Genomic DNA, 18,442 nt, shown 5'->3' on the forward strand with positions numbered 1-18,442 from the left:
GAGCGGAGTGGTCGAAAGCAAGCTTGAAATTAGCAGTAGAACAAATACGAACAGGAGGGATGAATGCATTCCAGGCATCACAATTCTACCAAATTCCAGTCGATGTCGATGAAAACGTCTCCAGATGAACGCACGTATGGAACACGTTATTGGTGTTAAAGGGTCTCCAACGAACCAAGTCACGTTTGGCGAAACAGGTGAAAGCATTTCTTTCATCATATATTGCAGAGCAGAAGATGTCTTTCTGCCTCCTACATGCATTTTTAAAGGTAAGAATAAAAATGCAGAAGTGGGCGGACTCTATGCCCAATAGTGCAACCATAATAACGAATCAGAAATCTACGTACGTCAATTGTGATATTTTCATGACCTGGTCCACTTCACTCCACTTGAGTCCACGTAGACCTGCACAGACCAGGAAGGTATTACTCGTTCTTGACGGAAACGTTTCCCACTGTACAAACCCAGATATGCTCAACAACAAAAAAACCTCCCCTCTACTCATGCTGAATTGGAGCCGCAGCCGAGACCTTCTCGCCCTTCCTCAGCACTGAAGAAGAACTACAAACACACCTAAGTCTACGAAGATATCGCCTGATCAGCTTTCATGTGAAGATACGCCAACAAGCTCTGCTTCTTCTGACCGATCTTTGAGCAATGTAGAGTGTATCACAATAAACAAAAATCGTTCTTTTTCCCAATCTTACGGTAATAGCCATACCAGAAAGGTGTGGCATCTTACCCACAAGAAATAGGCATCTTACACCTACAGTGCGGAAAAGATGCCTATTTGGAGATGTTTACTTATCCGCCCCTTTATCACTTACCGTATCTAGTTCCTTCACGACCGTCGCACAGGGTCTAGTGGAAAGCCTGTAAGTTTTGGTCTTCAACTTGTATTTTTTTTGTTTGATATTGTCTTATGATTAAAAACTATGGCATCTTCCCCCCTCCCAATCTATCAAATAACTTAACAAGACAACAGGCATATTTCTGGGAGAGCCGAGTTCGTTTCCCGGCGAGAGCTCATGTTGTTCGGATTCCACGTTAATCAGTAGGTCCTGCCTCTATATAGCCTCGCTGGTGAAAGGAACGTTAAACTGAAAATCAACTCAACAGGCATATTTGCATGAAAAGTATATTCCTATGAAATTAATTATTGAGCATCCAATTGTAATATATCTTCTTCAAATTCTCTGCTTTCTGTACTTAATTTAATTTAAATCTAATTATTCAGTAAGGAAAGCATTATATTTTATTTTTGAAAACTTAAACCTGTAGCAGTTTCGCCAACTATCTACTTTTATTTTAGACTTCCTAAGAGACTATGAATAAAATAAAAACTTCTTACTATAAGTTGATAAATTTGACAAGGAAAGGAGATGGCATATGTATATGTAGAAGTGAGTTTAACAGAAGATACACAGTATAAGTTCCTAATTATGATAAAGACAGTTGCTCATGTGTGTGTGTGTGTGTGTGTGTGTGTGTGTGTGTGTTAGAGAGATTATTTATTCTGACAAATCCTGCTTTCCGCAACTTTTAAACACTCCAACATCATGACCAATAAGTTGCCAGTTCCAAGCCTTCATAAAGTCTGAAGAGTAGTTAAGAAAAATATACATCACATTATTTAATAATTTGTTATTATTACTTGCAAGCAATGCTTAATAAAGAACGCTTTATACTTATGAATGCAAGGATAAGGTTATATCAGAAATTTATGATTAAGCAAGAAGAAGCTAAGGATGCATGTCCCTTAAATTGTGAAACGGCTGGGATAAATGAGACTTCTAGGAACGTAATTTTTTCATAGTACATTTTGCTAGGTTTTAAATCACACTAGCGTGAAACAAGTTAAATAAGAGGGAAGCTTATCTTCTTCAATTACCTTCGTATGAAAGAATCGGTGATTCATTGGCCAGTTAACAGATCGAATCGGTCGCTCATAGGACAGTTAACAGTTCCTGTCGCACATAGGACTGTCGACAGTAGGACGACACCCCTTATTCATTATTATCCATTATGGAACATACGGTAGGAATATATTGTACCAAAGATGCTGATTTTAAAGAAACGTTAATTTTTATAGGGGATTTCTCCAAAATTAGAATTAGGAATTATATTTCTGAGTTTTTAGTATATATGACTATGTTAACTGCTTCGTGTGAGTATTACATTGTTCCGCGAGTTGGGAAAGAAGAAAGGAAGCGGGAAGGAAGGAAGTGGACTGGGACCATTATGTGAGGTACCACCCGACATTCGTCTGGTGTGAATGAGGATACCCTAGGCGTGAAAATTCAGAATGACTCACCTGAGAAAGCTTTTACATTTTTTGACCGGGTACTCCTACTGGGAATCGAACCCGGGACCGCTTACACCAAAGACGAGAGCGTTAGCGACTACGCTACACAGGGCCAGTTCAAGTATAATAAAATAAACACTTTTCTCACAGACACAGAACTTTATGTCATAGTTACACATTAACGATAATATTTAGAGCTCCTTCGTGGCTAAGCGGTTAGCACACGCGCATTCGGCGTGAGAGACACATGTTCAATTTCTAGTCATGTGGTTCGGATCCCAAGTTAAACTTTAAGTCTACGTCTCGTATAGCTACGCGGCTGAAAGGTGTGCTAAATTCTAAATCGCACCACGATAGTATTAAAAAGTAGTATCTTCATATATGACGGTTCAATGGCTCACTCTGACTTGGCGAACGTTACAATCTCGTTCTCTTGCTAGCTGAAGTGTCAAGACTCAAAAAGTTAAAACAAGAATTGATAGAAATACTACTATATAACATTAAGAACAGACTTCTAATCCCATCATTGAATATTACTCGCACATATTTGTAAACATCAACAGCTCGATCACGCAGTTAATACGCTGAATGACAAAAAGGAAATTTAGTATTATTTTTATCACAAATTTTTCATTCGATTAAAATTTTGAATTTATAAGAAAACATCTCGCGACACTCGTGATGTTATCACGCAACACCCAAATTGGAAACATCTGAGGTAGATGTAAATAATTGTTGTTTATACATTAATTGTTGTGTGCATGGGTGTATCAATGTGTGTTCATTCGCGACTGCGATTCTGTGTCTGTCTTTCTTTCTCTCCTAATTCTCCTCTCTCTCTCCCATACTTTGGAAAAATCCTGCAGGCGTCTCTGAGTGTAATAAAGTCCATAGTATTTAAATTTTGCTACCTAAGAAACACAACACATTTTTTTGCAAAAAAACTAAAGGAAAAAATCAAAACAATGATTGTAAGTTTTTCTATGTGGTTACTCGCAATGCCTCTGAATATATATCTGTTTCAGATTTACAGTTGCATATTGCAATTTGGAGCTTAAGTATCGTGAATTTGATTATTGTTTCTGCTGTATGCAGCTGAAATTAGAATACTCGGTTGTAAATCTTGAACTGTCTCATCAGCAAGTAGAAAAGAAAAACATATAAATACTAAAGTTTCTTAAATGTCTGACATATGAAATAATTGGAATTTATCCATGTTATAAAACAAAAGTCAGTAGCAGATCGAGGTTCTATTATACATTCAACATAACGTAGTAATGGAGAACACAATATTTTATACAATGGAAAACATTGACGCTTTCTCGTGCCATAAACACAGAAAAGCAATTTAAAGCTAGGTATACCTGTACGTGGAACTCTTCCTGCAAGAACAAAAGTCATGTTTTAATTACAATTTTCTACGGAACGTTTACACAAGCTATTAACAATGATTTTAATTTAGTAGTCTTACAAAGTAAACAGTCGTGTGATTTCGAAATACAAAACGCTTTTCGAAATACGGTTAAAAACATGTATCTTTAGGTAAACACTAAGCACAGTAGTCACAGTAAGTGCAGCAGCACGGTAGTTATCCCATATTTGGCAACATCTACACGAACATCTAAAATTACGTATTAGTGAGCATGTAAAATTACAGATTTTTTTGAATTTTACGAACCACATGTGTTTCCACAGAGAATCAAACTCGAATCTACCGCTACAAAATCTTGTAAGCTATGCATACAGCACGAGCTTACTCAGGGAAGGAAGTCAACTTTATATATATATATATATATATATATATATATATATATATATATATATATATATATATATATATATATTGTTAACTCATAATCCGTAATATGATCACTAAATGATATATATATGTTCATTCACATTTCGTAATTAGACAAATTATATACAGTGCATTAATTACAATTAGCTCTAATGACTGAGTTGCGTGCGGATTAAACAGTGCTACAAATGAAACAAAATAGCAAAACTTATATATATAAAAATAGAACCGTTATTCCCTTGACAAATACAATATTTTGTTTTGAAAACACGTAATGTGCTTTCATATCATTACTATGACATGATGTAATGCAACTAATGATTTTCAAACTAATTGACGTTAACTGATTGGAATCAAAATATCACAATATATTAATATTATTATTCCCATTGGAAATTTATGGCTCATTATACGTAATATGTTTCAAGCTAGATTTACAGAAGTTCGCAATGTGTACGTCGCGACGGCCTGAGTTCTATCCTTTCTTAATTCGGAACGTCGGATCATTTAGAAAAAGTAAAACTTTAAATTTACAGTAAAAGTCAACATGCAATTTACAATGCTCAAACATAGTTTAACCCTTTTAGGAGTTACGGTAACTTTTGTTACCATGGCGTAGTATCGTCTTTGACCGCGTATTTAGGCTGTATAAGATGTATTTTAGCCGGTCTTTTTGTTCATCAAATCAAGGATGGACCAAAGAACACCCCAATACGTTTCGGAACCGGATGTCAACTTGGGGGCCAAGTAGGGAAGGTGAAGCGTGACTTTCTTTTTTTTTCTTAAGGTAAATTTCAAAAAGTTTTTAGGCCTTTAGTTTTCAAGATATCAGATTGAAACTTTGCATAAGGATTTTGTGCACCTTTTGGTATTTATCAATTTTTCTGAGATCCCTACGTGAAACCGTGGTGAGCTTGAGGGCTACAAGTGTTCTGAGGGTGTGATTTTTCAGGAAAAAAATCCGGTGTATGATACGGATATGTGAGTGGTACCGTTGGAAAGGGTTCGTTATGATGAAGAATAGATAGATAGATAGATAGATATAGAAATAGATATAGATATTTGTTTTAAACGTATTTGTTTTAAAAATCCAAATCCGTACGTCAACCCAGACCCGGGCCAGAGGGGCGCAAAATTTTCGAAAAATTTTACGGTTTTCCTGATTTTCCCGTTTCTGGTGTATAATACTGACAAGCTACTGGTATCGTTGGAAAGTATGTTTTTTTTTTAAAAAAAAAAAAACGAAGTATGAACCATGAACCTACGATAAATAGTTAGGAAGCAATAGCTGTTTGAGTGAAAGTCTAAAATTTACCTTTAAAAAGTGGAAATTTTAAGAGGGTTAAAGAAAAGCTCACCAACCAGTGCGTCACAACGTCCCAGGATATCACCTATTTTGATCCGTGTCGTTATGACTATGAAAAACATATATCACTAGGGCCCAAATGCGTAGAATACCTTTAGCTTGATTCTAAATTGCCAAAATTTTATATGATTTCTCGTTTCATACTCACTGCAAGTAAATGTGCGAATCCGGTAATACTTAAATGAAGCTAAGTGCAACTTAAGAAACTTAACAGAACTGAACGGCTGTGTTTCCATTGAGACAAATTTATTGAAGAAGTTCGCGTTCATCGAAACGTTGATTCTTAGCCTTGAACTGCTTTACAAATCCCAAGAATTTGTTTGATACATTTATCCAACTTCTGCGACTTTAACAGCTTTGAAGAGTCTTTCATAGATATTCAGTATTTGTTGGCACATGTTCACCGAACGTCATGTGTAGTTCATTCCACAAGAGCTCGATGGGTGACAAATTACGAGACAGTGGTGGCTATTCCATTTTTGTGATGATGTGAGCCTGTTCTTGGCTTTGCAGGTAATTACTCAATAAGTTGGGGTAATGTTTTGGGATTGTTATCCTGTTGTAGTATAAAGTTAAGACCCAAAATCCGCGTCCCTAATGGAAATGAATCCCTCTTTTATATTTTGTGAATAAGTTTCTGTCAATTATTATATTGATTTGATTTAAATCACCAACTGAACTGCCTGTAAAACAACCCCACAAGATAACACTACTGTAGGTTTATACAGTCGGGATGCTTTTCGGAAAGGCAACACTCAAACGTCTGGTGTTGCGAACCGAAAATTTGGAATTTAGATTTATCTGTAGCTGAGTACCCTCTTCTACAGTCAGACTCTTCAGTAGTTTTGTTGCTACTTCCGGAGCGGTTAAATGTCTTTCCGTTTCCAATTTTTGTAGAGAAAAAGATCCTTGAGTAGGTCACCCTTTCTTGCATAAATAAAACTCAGTTAAATTGTGACCATTTCGTAAACAGTGCCCGCAACAAAAAAGCTTTTTTCTATACAACTTGTTTTTTCATGATCTCTTTAATGATGTAAAAATTTACAGATCTTGCTATAGAAAATTTGTGACTGACCTCCTGGTGCCCCATATAGGATTCGTTGTGGACCAAACTGATAATTCGATTTGATACATCATATGACACTGTCTCCTCTCACTTTTTATCATTTATCTTGAACAGTTTCTGATTTATGGAAAGAAAAAGTCTGCCTTATGTAAAAGGCACGAAATTAACTTACAACTTTTCCTAAAATTTTCCAAAGTTAGTGCTTTTTGTGCTGTTTTGTCTGAAACTTCATTCTTTTTGTTACACATCGTGACATAAATAACTGAGAAACAAATCTGATTTCGTTTTTTCGTTACGCAAACCTTATGGCTTTTTTCCCTTAGAAAAACTGTTCTCAAATGTTGAACCAAAAAACGTGAATTACAGGCGGATTTAGGTTTATATTGTGCAACTATGGTAGACTTCCAAACTATGTGGGATTAAATATTGACACCAGGTGTAATACATTTATCACTTCCGGTTTTACATAGAAAGATAATGTCGAGATAAAATCTGTTCTTGGGACGGTAGACCTGTATCAGGAAACTTTTTTCCCCACTATCTCTTACCGGCTTCGACAAAGAAAAAACAACTACTAAAACCACTTCTGGTTATAGTATAGGAATAGGAACGTAGATGGGACATATTTTTGGGACACTGAATTCATATAAAAAATGTTTTTCGCTGCTTACTAGTACCTGCCATTTTGCCCTACAATGATCAATCGGAAATGATAGTATCTGTCACTTACGATTTGAGCAGACAAAGAAAAGACTGCAAACAATGTTTCTAGCTTATCGAGTCATGATTATACCTTTAGGTGAAAGGAGATAGAAAGATCGTAATGTATGGGCATTGAAATTCATATAAAGCCCGCTTCTTGTTATTCCTTACCGTTTCCGCCATACTACTGGTCATCAGACAGATGGACGGATGGTGAAAGTAGAGTTAGGAAGTCTGAAATACAAATACATTAACTATTGAATTACTGAGTTATTTGCACTTACAGGATCATTGGAAGGGTGAATCCCCTTTACTTCTTCCACCTCTATTTATCAATTCTAACCATATATAAACAACACTGATAGAAACCACACATTTGTGTTAAGCAGTTTCAAAGCATAAGATTGATGACTTTCTACACTGACCTTTAGCAGAAGGGAAAAGTTTCTTATTGCAAGATACGAGCTTCAGACTCTGATACTCTTTAGGCCCCCAGTAAGCGGTTCCAGTGTCTGATCTTGACCAAACGGAAACTGCATACATCATATACCATCAGCAATGAATTGTAAAAAAGAGTGCATTCAAGAAAGCCTGTATATATATATATATATATTTTTTTAAAAAAAAACGTTAACATTTATACAAGTCATTAAGCTTCAAGAAAGCACAGAAAAACACATGCGTAAGACATTACATAATGGAACGAGATGTATGAATTTTGTAAGCTAAAAGAGCCAATATAAGCTTCAAATTCAATTTAGCTTCAACACGTCAACAACATGCAAAAGTTGTTAGTGACTGCTCGATTTTTCCTTTTTCTTCCTCCGTCCCTCTCTCTTAACTACTTCTAGCGAGGGATAAACTTTGTAAACTTTCTTCATTTTCTGGTTTCCTTCTTCTTCTGCTGCTACTCTTACTACTTTCGTGTATTCTACTGCAGATTTTGCCTCCCTTTCTCCATTTTGAAATCGATTACTCATAAATCTGAGGTACAACTAGTCTTAATCTGATTCTAAACTGATATTGCCAACTTCTGCACGATTTGATCATCTAAGTACAGGACGTCTCAACTATCAGGTTGCTGCGGTGTTTATCCCGCGAACTGGTGAAATATTTTTCCAAGATACTTTTGACGGGGTAATGGAATTTCTTAAACGAAATATTTCCATTTCCGTTTTCATGCTTGTCACTTACACAAAACATAAACGTGTATTCACTCTAGATACTTTTCAACGTTCATTCATACAAGTTCTTAGCTATAAATCTCATTGATACAAGTATAAAACATAAAGGAAATAGAATATTTGTTTTAACATCCCCCAGATTATGTGTTTTAAGCCAGGTTCCTCAACCTTTCAACGTTTGGAATCCATCTCGACACGTGTTGAGCTTCACGAGACCAAAGAATAAAATAATTTGTTACTCGAGAGACAAAGTTGCCCTCAATAACCGTATAATGAAATTAAAAATCAAACAACATACAAAACCAGTGAGATAACAGTGTTTTATTTTTACATAGCAAGATTACCTTTTGATGAATAGCGATTAACTTGCAAATTGGAAAATGTACTTTTTATACTTTTGCAAATTGTTAAATGTACTTTGTTTCCCTCGAATCTAGAACATCCCTATTAGTATCGTATCCAAAAGTATCTTTAGATTACTTTCCTGTTTCACATATTTCCTTACAGAGTTATAACAATTCTTTCTTGCCCTTCTTTCGTATATTCTTCAAGAATCCATCCCGGTTCCCTTTTCATTCCTCATCTCGGTTATAACTTTTTCAAACTCAACCCGGAGTATAGTTTGCTATTTATCATCCTCGTTTACTGTATTTTCTTCTACTACATCTATGCTATGCAATCCATCCTAACTCCCATATAAGTCCTTTCTATATACATATTCTATCGACCTAAGACTTCGTCCTGACCATCAAATATATTTTATGTAAATATGTGCTCAAAACAAAGAAGTCGCATCATAACACCTAACAATTACTATGATACCTATATGTTACTGGCTGCAGGAAGAGAGTAACTTTTCTAATGCTTTGCGGGGACTGAAATTTCTTTTTTAAAAAATTATAAAACTTACCAATAAACTTAACAAGAGCAAACTTCAGTAAGAGAATAAATCAACTGACAAATTACTCAAGTTCATCTAGATAAAAACGTTGAAGAAACAATGATGAAAAACTTAAACTGAGCTACTATCTTCCATAAAGAAAATACGAATCATCATAAATATATTTCTATTTTTACAGAAAGAAAGCTTAGAAAAAAATCTTCTAAAGTACCTCATCACTTCAACATCTGGTCACCATCATGTTGATAAGAAACAACACATTCTCACAGATCAAAGAACACCAGAAGATGTAACCATATAAAGAACATCGCATAATACTTTACCACCATTCTGCAATGAATGTTACATGCTTCCTACACAAAATCCATTAGTCAGTAAAACCTAAAACATGAGAAAGACGTCTGAGCATTAAAAAAAATTTAAGAAACGAAGTACCAAATGAGAAATGAAGGTCATAAAGACGAAGAAAGAAAAAGCTAAGTCCTGTTTCTGTCACTGCTGAAAATTGCACACAGAGAAAACAATCGCTCTTACAATAACTAAGTGTAAGAAGTCGGTTTCGTGGACTCGAACCATCTCCACCCGGTGTATGATGTAATTGTTTGTCAACATTTTCTATGTTTACGTTTAATCAGGGTTTAGCCCATAAAGTAAAGTAAATGAGAATGTTCACATACGATACTGACCAAAAAGTACATGAAATAGTGGAATGTGAATCGTATTTTATGATGTGTTAATATAGTGCTGACGTGACGGACTTAGGAAAGTCAGATATTTGGTGAATTATTGGTATTCTCGGATTAAATTATGTGTATAACCCTATTGGTAAATAAGGATGTATTCCCTGTAAGATGGCAGCTCTGATGTTAGGGTCAATAAAACTTCTACCTGGAGAAATCTGATAGTTTCAGTGGTTGTTTACGTTGGTAACTAAATTGTTAATCAATTACTACCATAACACGATTTCTAGTTATTGATTACGGTTACTGTTGAACATTTCTGGTTAATGTTAACACAAGAACGTTTAATAAAACAAAATTCATGTGGTCGAAACGTACACTATGGTAATGCCACTTTGTTATATTCAATTTGACAGCAACAATTGAACTTACTTCATCAAGCGTTCAGGAAATAACGTTGTAATTCAAAATGTCTATTATTGAGTAGCAAAGTTACAAGTTTTCCCTTAGAAATGATTGAAAAATCGTGTATTACACTTTTCTTAATTAAAAATGCACCTTAATTTATAGTATTAGAAATTACGGGTTATAATATTTATATATGTATTTGTACTTGATAATACTATTTTGTACAATTCAGTATGTGGCTCTATCTTCCGCCTAATAGAGACAATTAACTCAAATTTATTTTCTGTTCTCACTCTGATTTACACGAAGTCTTTGATCCTATTTCACCAAAGGTTTTCTCAAACTTTACACAGTGGAGAAAAAGGCAATGCAGATCAACCGAAAATTTTCCCAACTTTTATCCTGCTGCCGTGATAGAGGAACATAACTTTTCATTTTCTCTGACAGAAGCAAATTGCACTCGTTCATACACTGTTATTTTTCTTCCAAGCGTTAACGCCATACATCATTCTTTCCTTTTTTCCCCCTTTTGTTATTGGCTCTTAAGGTACAAGCTAAGGAATAATCCTTTCATACAGATTAGCTTTAACATATAATAATTGAGTCTGCTACGTTTCGTTGATTCATTGAATGGATCACGAAGACACACTACTATCTTCGTATCATGATCATAAACGTGCCTCTTCGTTTGTGGATAAAGACAAGAAATAATTCGTGGAAAGTTTTCAGATTTTCGTCAGCAGCAGAGATGCTGGTGGCTTTCTACCCGCATAACTCAGTAATTTCCTTTCTCAGATTCCTTTCAAAATTGTCCTCTGTCAATTTGGGACATTGAGAACTAAGAAAAAGCTGTAAGTGAGCTAAAAAAATGGATTAGCATACATTGTAATCACTCTCACATTAAGTCTTATGATTATATACGAGTATATTACCAGTAGACTTTTATGAAGCATAGCATGTATTTTGTTTGAGACTTAAGACTCACTCATTTTGTAGGGGGCGCGGTGGCTCAGTGGTAAAGCGTTCACCTCCGGTGCTTGGGGTCACTGGTTCGATCCCAGCTCGCGCCGTGTGGACCTTGTGGTGGACAAACACCGTTCTCGTGGGTTTTCTCGGGGTTCTCCCTTTCCTCCCAGTTTTCATTCCGCCATTTCACTCGTCTCTCATCATCACCGTCTCCTTTAGCCTAACTGACATAACCGTGGGAAGTAAAACTTAAAGATTTCATTTTCACTCATTTTGTTTAGGGTTGAAATTAATCAAAAGCAGAGAATGTACGCTTTCTAGAAATTACGAGATTATGAAATGGCATGTGCTTTCTTTCCAACGGAGAGTATTTCCTAGAATTAACACAACATTTGGCCAAGAAAATAAGTTCACCTTCTTAGTGAACTTATTCCCAAGCACAGTGGTTGGGTTAGAAATGATTAAAGAATGAAGGATGAATCCATCCCCATTTAAATACGAAGCGCATCCAGAAAGTAAATTTAACACGCGTCCCGTAGCTAGGAAAACGTGTGTTGCACAAAACGACTGCATGCACGTGAGAGAGTAAGGTCCTAGCATGACGCATGTGCCAGCTGAACTTCCCTAGTGCTCTCAGTCAGTGATGTCAGATTGAGGGAAATTTCCCACGGACGTGGGAAAAATGGAGATAATTTTCAAAGTGTGGGAAAAAGGGAAAATATGCGAAAATAGAACGAAAACGTGGGAAATTTCAACATTCGTCTTAAATAGTTTTTTTTTAGTGGTCAAGTCAAGCGAATAAAAATTTCTTATATTCAGAGAGCAGAAAATATAATGAGTTTTCTGGCAATAATATTTTAAAGAATCACACTCCTCACGGATTAAGGAGAAATAGTTTTATTCCTGTACAATATGTTGAAAATGTCTCCTTTTGCTGCAAAAATTTAAGCCAATATAACCCTATTACAGTATTACATTCACCTCAGAATATTTATAGCACATTGTTGGGTTCTGATACGTAAACGTCAATGAAAGAAAGAACCGCACCAACCGTTGCGATTTCACATCAAGTACAATAAGAGTAAGATAGATGAAAAAAAGCATGTCAACACTCAAGAGTTAAACGATTCACACATTGTCTTTTACTTCTTCCACAATATATATAAACAAATCTGTCAACACTCGAGAAAATTCAACTCACAGACATCTAATGTAAGGAGTAGACCTCCAGTCCCTATATCGAAAGCATTATGTAGGAGGAAGCCAAAACTGGAGTAAGGTAGGCGGAGTTTAAACTTTCCTATATTCACCTACTGCTTTCCAATTCAATTAACGTTTGTATGATTATTGTTATGTGTAAATATTAAGTAACGTACTGCACTTAATATTTTCTTTCGTTAGATTATTTGTATTATTGCGGTGAGGGTAGGATGTGGCATTCCGTCCACACGTATTAAAAATATTTGTGCGTCTTGTTTGAAACTGAGCGTCATATAAAATATCGTCATTTGGATTTCATTAGGCACGAGGTTTAAGACGTAATAGGATTCTGGCAGTGCTTTGTCTGGATTACGAACATTTTCGATTGTGTGCAGTGTGTGGTGGTGTAGCGCTGTGTTCAGTAAAATGAGTAAAATACTAGGAACGCCAAAAAAGAAAAGGAAGATTCGCGAAAAACTTTCATCGAAGAAAAAGGTGAACAAAGCAGAAAGAAAAAGATTCAAGAGGACTGGCTAAATGATCCAGATTTTAAATGCTGGTTAAAACGAGTGCCGGGTAATGACTGTAAACAGTGGATATGTGAAGAAAAAATAAGACAGATACTAAAGATACTCCTACGTCCTCAACGAAAGTAAAAGAAGCTGAGATAAAACTACTCGCTTTCTTCACTGAGCACAACGTAGCGTTCCAAATAGTTGAGCACCTAGTTCCCATTGTTCAAGATATTTTCAAAGATACTACAATTGCTCAGGAACTAAAATTAAAACGAACGAAATGTACGAGTTTGATCAAGAATGTTGTTGCTCAGGTTGGAACAGTTGCTCAAGTTGTGAACGATATCAAAGATACCGCTTTCTCCATTTTAGTTGACGAAAGTACAGATTTTGGATTAAAAAACTTTCTTTGTGTTCTTGTGCGCTATATTTCACCGATAACAGGGAGAGTGAAAACTCAGCTCTTGGAGCTGGTAAATCTAGATTCACGAGACTGTTCGGCAGAAAACATATATACCGCCCTTAAAGAGTGCCTTATTTCCAAGGATATACCCTTAAATAATATAGTCGGAGTTGCTTATGATGGAGCCAGTGTTATGGTGGGGGCCAGAGACTCTTTTGTATCGCGCCTTAAAAAGGATTCGAGTGACCTAATTTCCATGGGATGCATCTATCACTCTGCAGCTTTAATCGCTAGCAAAGCCTGCGAGAAACTCCCGCGGGCAGCGGAATAACTCGTAAGGAATATTTCCTCCTATTTGTCATGCAGTTCAAACCGAAATGCACAATTTCACGAAATACAAGAATTTTTGAACACGGAAAGGAAAAAAATTCTCAAGCCTGCCCTTACGAGATGGTTAGCAATGCATGCGTGCGTGTGTCGTATTCTTGAAAATTGGGAGACGCTCAAAAGTTTTTTTTTTTCAATTAGCAGTCTTCGAAGATAAATTGAAAAGTGCAGAAATGATATTGACAGAATTTAACAATCTATTCACAAAGACATACATGTTTTTCCTCAAATATGTGTTGAGGTACCTTAATACTTTTAATGTACTTTTTCAAGGTAGGAAAATACTTATTCATATCTTCACCGAATCTTCTGTGCGTCTTTTGAAGGAGATAGGGTAGAACTTTTTAGTGTCAAGTGCTTTACAAGATATAGAGACAGTGAATGCTTCATGTCCCAGAAACTTTCTTCCCTTGTCCGAAGTGTACCTTGGCCTGGACGCTGAGACTTTGTTAAGTGAGTTACCAACTTTCTGGGCAGAAGAAGTGCGAAAGAGATGTTTTGAATTTTATGTTACAAATTCAACGACGCTTACCAGTGAATCAACCTCTCCTTCGTGAACTAAGATTTCTGTCTCCCTCTGTAGCCTTAGAAGTAAATTCTATAAATGAGCTAAAAGAGCTTACACATTTAGCCAAACATTTCAGTAAGCGTATTGGCGAAAACGATTTGTTTATGGAATGGAGGGTTCTGCCACACTTCTTTAATGCCAACTAAAAAAGTAATTTAATGGCTATGGAATTGGATATCATGTGGGATTTCATTTCAAAAACGAAAGATTTTAATGATGAACTTAAGTTCCCCAACTTAGGCAAGCTTGCAAGACTTGTACTCACATTGCCCCACTCAAATGCTGAATCGGAAAGAATTTTCTCCATTGTGAATGATGTGAAAACAAAAGAGGAACAGAATTAAAGATGATGCTCTTAATGCAGTGGCAGTAGTGAGATCAGCTTTTCAGGCGAAGAACATAGATTGCTCTTCCTTCAAGGTCAGAAGCGCTCATCTTTCTCTCCACAACTCCGATGGTTTTTACGACTAATGATGCTGAAGGCCCTTCTGCACCCCCTATTCTCATGTCCCTGTGGTGAGTTAATATTATTGTTAATTTTTGTCAGATTTCTTCAGTATGTGAAACTTTGATTTCTTGTTGTTGTTGTTTATGATTTCATTACTCTAATGGCTCATATACTGAATTAGAAATATGATGTTTTGCCTCAATCGATGAAGCTGCTGTTTGTTGCAAATCCAGGTTTATCAGCACATGATAGTTTTAAACTTCGATTTGCGCAGAACAATGGTTTAATTAGTTAATGCAAACCATCCTCGTATTAATTGCTAATATTTAGTCTGTAAGCTTTTCTTCCCGTTAGTGAAGAGGGTTTTGTAGAAACCCATGTTAACTCGGTAATTGAAAGTTATAAAATTGATAAAAGAAATATTGTGGGAAAAATCAGGCAGATGTGGGAAATTTTCATAATTGATGTGGGAAATTCAACTCTAGGCATCTGGCAACACTGCTCTCAGTAGCGTCGTGGCAGTGGTTGAAGATGGACATTCCTATTCCAGCTCTCGCCGCTAGATGTCATTTGTGTGCAATAAGGAGCGGGAAATATGCGGGAATTGACCGCTGAGTTTAGTTATTGTGAAGCGACAATTCTGCATGATGCGTACCAAACAAGGTCCACGAGGTCGTCTGTGATGACATTTGACCTAATACTTCGCTCCTCATCATGCACATTTTGGCATCCTGCTGCAAATAGTCTACACTAGCAACACACCATCTGCTTGCTCATGACGTTAGGCGCACAGACCTGGCACAGATGACAATGGGCTTCAATCGGCACAATGCTCTCTGCATTCAAAAACTTTATCAATTTTCGCACTTCACACGCGGCGGAAGCTGGAATAGGAACGTCCATCTTCAACCACTGGTACGACGCTGCTGAGAGTACGAGGAAGTTCCGCTGGCGCATGTTCCATATTAGGACCTTACTCTCTCACATGCATGCAGTGCTTCGCGCAACATACTGTTTTCTAGCTACGGGACGTGTGGGAAAATTACATCTGGATGCGCCTCATATGAAATGTAGCGTTTATTTAGTTTAAGACTTACATTACTGCTGGGGTTGAAATCAGTCAGGGGAAAGATAATGAATGCCACGAATAATTTTTAAAAACAGCTATCAGAAAAAGTCACATAAGATATGTACGTATTTTTGGAGGCTTAACACTTGAAATTAATGGTTACTGATTAAATGTTTCATGAGTAAGATGTTCAAACCCTCGAACTTAAATGACATCTTTACCTGTCTATGGATATTTTTGAATGAAATTAAATTAAATTTCTAGTTTTACCTCCGACGTTTATGCACTTATGCTAAGGAAAACGATGATAATGATAATGAATGAAATAGTGAAATGAACAAAGTGGAGAAATAGGAGAATCCCGAGAAAATCCACGCACATGGAGTTTGTTCACCATGAACCTTACTTTAGGAGAGCTGGGATTCAATCGGGAACTCCACATACCAGAGGTGAGCGTTTTACTACTGAGCCACTGTGGCCCTGCAGATAATTTGAATAATAAATAGCAAATGAAAGATTTTTTCGTTAATATTTTGTGTTATTCTTGAAGGAAAATGTAAGTATTTTTTCAATCTACATTGTATATTTATTTCTTTGTTAGATGCAATATAAATTTTAAAATTTTGTGTTAGATGTTCTGATCAGTGATCAGGTTTCCCAATGGTAACCTAATCACTATGCAACAGAAGAAATGATTGCTATCATATGTTCATATTGCAGTCTTGCAAATTACTAAATATTGTGACACATCAGATACATTTTGTATAAAAATGATCAGAAATAATATTGTATTATTCACTGCAAATTTATCTTCTGGTAAAAGGAGAAAAAGTGATTGGTGAATTATTTATTGTATCTAGATTTGGAATATATTTGAAATAAGGAAGATGGAAATATATGACGATCATAGTGCATTTTTTGTAATTAACAATAATACGAACACTGTTGCTCGTATATCCATGTATGTATTTTCTTTTAATTGTGTGAAAACACAAAGCACTTCAAGAGGTTTTATTTGACTGTAAGACCACAATTTGAAACATGCCTTACAGACATGCAGTCAATTGATCTTTCTACATGTTATGTTATTCTATATAAACATTTTCTTAAAATCCTCTTTCCTAAGGAGAGGTAACAATCTAATAAACTAATAATAAAGCATTAATAATTCCATTGCTTCTGAAACAATCGATTTTATTTTCTCGGCACTTCATATTCATGTATAGAAAGATGCGGTGATCGTGTCCACTAAGAAGGCACGGTGGTTCAGTGAAAGAGTGTATATTTCTGCTGCGTTGGGTCTTTGATTCGATCCCTGGGCAAGTAAGTTTGTGGTGGACAACATTGTGTCCATGAGTTTTCTCTGGTACTCGTCTTTCTTACAACATTCTCATTCCACTCAAATCTTCCATCATCATTCACTTGCCTTAAATATCTGTTTCCCTTAGTCTAAAAGACTTAATCGACGGATGATAAACTAAAAGATTTCATTTTATTTCATTTCGTGGCCACTAAACACCAATAAAATCTTTACAAAATAAAAATGTCAATTAGACTAAACAAGACGGATGATTAGTTAAAATGATTGATTATGAAATAATTAATGAAATGAGCATGAGGGAGAACTATGAGAATACCCACGTGCATGATTTTACGCGGCCACAAGCTTATATTGTGTAAGATCAAACCTGGGTCTCCTCACAGCACAGCTAAGTGTCGAATCACTAAATCACTGTGCCCCTCTTATCCCAAAAACAGAGGATAATTATTTATCATTTTAACTGTCTACACACTTTAAAATCTCACGAAGACAAAACTCGTCAAAGGCCAACTTCACAACCTGGAGTAACTATTGGTCTCTGTAGCATAAGAGCACCAAAGCTTTGTTTGCACGAAAGAATTTTAATTAAAAACGTCAGAATCCACACTGCATTTATCGGAGGAAGAAGAGATATAACATCAAAATATAAAGGACTTGCAGATCACATTCTTCTGTCAACAAAGACACAAGAAGAGACAAAAGATCAAACACTTTTATATACATCAAGAAGATAAACATGTTAGACATTCTTCAAAAAAGACTTGCTCTTAAACATATTAATATCCTATAGATTAGATAATCCAACGAATAAAAGGAACAATGGATTTTATAAGTTTCAGGCACTCAATAAATATCCAAATTCATTAGCAGGAGTAAAAAAATTAAAAAGCAACTAAAAATATATGTAAACATTTTTTATCCTCTGACATTAACACACCAGGATATTACGACATTAACCAGGAAACACTGTGACATTAGTACAAAAAGAATCATGCATTCAAAATCGCGTGTTCCATTTGATTACCTTCTGTGTGATTTTTGTTTGCAAATGTACCACTAATATCAATTCGAATAGTTTATGTGTTAACAGTGAACATGACCATATATATATACTTGTAAAATTATGTAGAAAACAAAAAATCCCCAGAGCTCCTA

The sequence above is a fragment of the Thermobia domestica genome, chromosome 13 (genome assembly GCF_964235325.1).
Source record: "Thermobia domestica chromosome 13, izTheDome1.hap1.1, whole genome shotgun sequence".
Lineage (NCBI taxonomy): Eukaryota > Metazoa > Arthropoda > Insecta > Zygentoma > Lepismatidae > Thermobia > Thermobia domestica.